Source organism: Triticum aestivum, chromosome 6A (assembly GCF_018294505.1).
Source record: "Triticum aestivum cultivar Chinese Spring chromosome 6A, IWGSC CS RefSeq v2.1, whole genome shotgun sequence".
In the NCBI taxonomy this organism is placed as follows: Eukaryota; Viridiplantae; Streptophyta; class Magnoliopsida; order Poales; family Poaceae; genus Triticum; species Triticum aestivum.
In genome coordinates this window covers 304888207-304892882 of record NC_057809.1, presented here as the reverse complement: position 1 = coordinate 304892882, position 4676 = coordinate 304888207, and positions in this window count along the sequence as shown.

The following is a 4676-nucleotide window of genomic DNA, read 5'->3' as shown; positions in this document are numbered from 1 at the left end:
CCTGTGTTATCATGTGCTTACGCTTTTTGTACTCTGCGCCTGTCTTCATTTCAGCATGATGACTATGCTTCTGTTCTGTTATGTTTACTTTTGAGTACTTATTCCGCTGCAAGTAGTTATTCACTAAGGAATTTCCTCACGTGCAAATTCCTCAGTGAAGAATTCATAGAAATCGCCTATTCACCCCCCTCTAGTTGATATAACGCACTTTCAATTGGTTTGGGAGCAACGTACTCCATTTGTTCCCTGTGATTTTGGTTTAACCGCATGGAGTTTTAGTTATGTCGATCGCAGGTACGATCAAGGTCTCTGCTGGTTGTCCTACCTTCGATGGGACGGACTACCCCTACTGGAAGAATAAGATGCGAATGCATCTTAATGAAATTGATAACGATCTCTGGTATGTTGTGGAAAATGGTGTTCCCTCAGTCACACCTTCTCTGAATGCTGCTGATGTGAAGAGATTCAAGCAACTCGATTCTCAAGCGAAGAATATCATATGTGGCCATCTGAGCAAAGGACGGTATGGAAGAGTGAGTGCTTTGGAAATTGCTAAGCTTATCTGGGATAGACTGTCCAAAGTGAATGAAGGAGTCTCAACACAGCGTGACTCTCAAGTTGATGTTCTTCGCAATCTCTTCAACCGCTTCAAAAGACTCAACAATGAAAATGTTAAACAAACCTTCGATCGCCTCACTGACATCTCAAATGAGCTTCAAGCAATTGGTGCCACTGACATCACCGACCATGACGTGGTGAAGAAATTGCTGAGATCGCTTGATTCCTCATTTGACACTCTGGCATTGATGATACAAGGACGTGCTGATTACAAGTCACTTGATCCCGCTGATATTCTCGAGAGGTTAAATACTCATGAGTTCCAACTTGTTGAAAAAAGAGATCTCTATGGTTCGAGCTATGGCAGATCACGTGCACTAAAGGCCAAGACAGTATCTGAGTCAGAAGATGAACACTCTAGTAGCAGCCTTGGTGATCCTGAAGAACTAAGCCATGAGCTAGCACTGCTCGTGAAGAAGTTTCAAAAGTTCTCAAGACGTGGTCGCTTTGGAAGACCCTCAAGGAGCAATGATTCCTCATCCAGTGACTACAAGAGGAGGCTCTGTCACAAATGCAAGAAACTTGGACATTACATTCAATATTGTCCTCAGTGGGAAAAGGAATCAAAGAAGAAGAAATACAAGGATTACAGTTCTAATGATGCAAAGAAAAAGAAGAAATCCTCAAAATCTTCATCATCAAAATCCTCAAAATCCTCATCTCACAAGAAGAGAAGCTCCAAGAAGGCTAGGGCATTCATTGGCAAGGAAATGGACTCTGAGGCTGAATCTGAAGAAAATGAGGAAGAGGAGGCATCTGAGGAGTCTGAATCCAGAGTGGCGAGCCTAGCCCTCGCTACTGCATTCGTCAGCAAGTCTATCTTCAACACTGAAGAAAATGACCTCACCAACAAGGCTGATGAAGGCGATGATGACTACGCTCCCACCTATTGCTTCATGGCAAAGGGTGCCAAGGTACTCAAATATACTTCTTCTCAATCAAGTGAGAATGAATCTGATGAAAACCTTAAGCCCAACTATTCTAAACTTGCTAAGATTGCTGTAAAACAACAAAGGGCTTTTGAAAAGGTTCAAAACATGCTAGACAAAAGTGATGATATGTTGGGTGAAGAAATGGATCGCACTAAAGCCTTGACTGAAAATCTTTAGAGAGTTTAGACTAGGTTTGACAACCTTTAAGGTCATCATAACACTATCTTATCTGATCATGAGAAGCTTTCTTATGAATTTCTTCAAAGAAAGCAAGACCTTAAGAAGCTAAGAGTGAGATATGAAGATCTTCAGAAGGAGCGCGATTCATTACTTGCTCAACAAATCAGCGCTTCTCAGGAAGAATTTGTTCCTCCATTCTTGAAGTGCATTGAACGTGAATATGCTAATTCTTCACCTGAATGTTCAAATGCTACAAATGTTTCAAATTTTTCACATGCCTCTGCTATCGCTAATCCCTCATCTGAGGACATTGCTAGTATCAATGATGATGCAGGGCTGAAGGAATTGTACATGACAGGCATGTACAAAAGCCTCAAAGGGCATCAGACTCTTTGTGATGTGCTTAAAAAGCAGATCCTCAACAGGAACCGTAGGAAAGAGGGTATTGCCTTTGATAGGAAACTCAATGCTGATGGTACATATTGGAAGCCTGAGCAGTACCCCAAAACTACATGGGTTGCTGCAAAGGGACCTCCAGTTGATCCATCTAACTTATCTGGATTTACATGTGAATCTCCTCGTTCTGATGATGAGTCATTTGACTCCAACTATAAATTGTTCAAAAATTAGAATGGTGAAGTATTTGCTAGATATGTTGGCACTAACTGCAGGAACGGTTCCCTTATGAAGAAAATCTGGGTTCCCAAAAGGTGCCTTGAAAGTCTTCAGGTGAATGTCCTCAGGACACCACCTATGAAGAATAGGAACCCCAGAGCAAATTCATCATATGGACCAAATTCCTCAAAAGGATCAAAGTCCTCACATGAGTATTATTGTGCTAACAACTCTGTTTCACAGGGAAGAACTAAGGGCTATGAATATGAGCATTATTCTTCTAATCATCATGTTCATAAGTCCTCGAAGAATTTCTCTGCTTATTCATATGCGTATTCCAACTCCTCTTATGTGAAACGAAATGGACTGGCTTCTATGCCATCTTTCTCGTATGGAGCTCGCAGAGTGATGAACTCTTTGCCACCCCTTCAGATGTGGGTGGTGAAGAAAAAGAATTAATCTCTTCTGTAGGGTCAGGTCTCCAGACGTGCGTAATCGTCTGAAGAATTTACTAGAGACCTGAGTATGCCTGAAAGGACGCAGGCTAATCATGAAGAAATGAACTTTCATTTCTCACGTCCTCATACTGCTTTATATATTCTTTTGCTTGATGAAATTGATCTGATGAATTGATGTCATATTCTTCACTGATGAAGTATATGACTTCATAAGTTGCACTAATTCATCTGCAGGATGATCAACCCAAAGCCACTGAGTGGGTCCTCGATAGTGGATGTACAAATCACATGACTGGTGACAATAATCTATTGATGGATGCTACATTATCTCCGTCGCATCTGAAGCATATCATCTTTGCCAACAAAGGCAAAAGTCAGGTATTGGGTCTAGGTAAGGTTGCGATCACAAAGGATCAACACATGGACAAAGTCATGCTTGTCGAGTCCTTAGGATACAACCTCATGTCTGTCTCAATGCTTTGCGATCTTGATATGGTTGTTGTCTTTGGCAAGTACCGTTGTGTTGTGCTTATGGAAGCTGACAGTTCCAAAGTCTTCGAAGGCTTTAGGAGAGGAGACTTGTATATTGTTGATTTCTCTACAGGACCACAACCAGTCGTGTGCCTACTTGCAAAAGCTTCAGAAGGCTGGCTCTGGCATCGACGACTTGGTCATGCAGGCATGAGGAATTTGCACACGCTTGCGAAGAAGAAGCATGTCATTGGCATTGAGAATGTCAAATTCCCCAAGGATCACTTACGCGGAGCCTGTGAAGCTGGAAAGATGAAAAAGGCTAAGCATCCAGCGAAGACTATCATGACCGCTACTCGTCCATTTGAATTGCTTCACATAGATCTCTTCGGTCCTAATCATTATTCTGCTGTTACAAACGATGCATCTCTATATGGCTTTGTTATTGTTGACGATTATTCTCGATACACGTGGGTACACATTGTTACTTACAAACATGAAGTGCAGGAAGTCTTCAAACGATTTTCCTCGAGGGATCCAACCAACTTTGGTGTGAAGATCAAGCACATCAGAAGTGACAATGGAACCGAGTTCAAGAATTCTGGTCTAGATGACTATCTTGATGAACTTGGTATTACTCACGAGTTATCTGCTCCTTATACTCCTCAGCAGAACGGCATCGTGGAGTGCAAGAACAGGACTCTTGCTGAGATGGCTCGCACTATGCTTGATGAATACAAAACGCCTCATTGTTTCTGGATTAAGGCAATTGATACTGTGTGCCACATCATCAACAAAGTATATCTTCACAAATTCTTCAAGAAGACCGCCTATGAACTCCTCACTGACACAAAACCCAATGTAAGTTATTTCAAAGTCTTCGGTGCTAAATGTTGGATTAGAGATCCTCGTCACAACTCAAAATTTGCACCGAAAGCACATGAAGGTTTTATGCTTGGTTACGGAAAGGACTCGCACACCTACAGAGTCTTCAACAATGTTCTTCACAAGGTTGTTGAAACTATAGATGTGCGGTTCGATGAAACTAATGGCTCGCAAAGAGAGCACCTACCTACTGTGATAGATGAACCAGCACCCGAGGAAACTATCAAGTTCAAGGCTACTGAAGATGTAATTCCTACTGAAGAATCTGCTGAAGAATTCATTCCAGAACATGAAGAACGTCGAGCTAATGCACCTGAAGAAAATACTGAAGAAAATGGTGCTGAAGAGAATGTTGATCAAATTCCTCAATGACAACCAGCTCATCGTCGCATTGCAAAAGAAGTGCAAGTTCAAAAGATCATCAATGACATCAAAGCGCCATGTCCTCTCACACGCTCAAAGGCTTCACATTTATCTAACTTTTGTCGGCACTATGCTTTTGTCTCTATAACAGAGC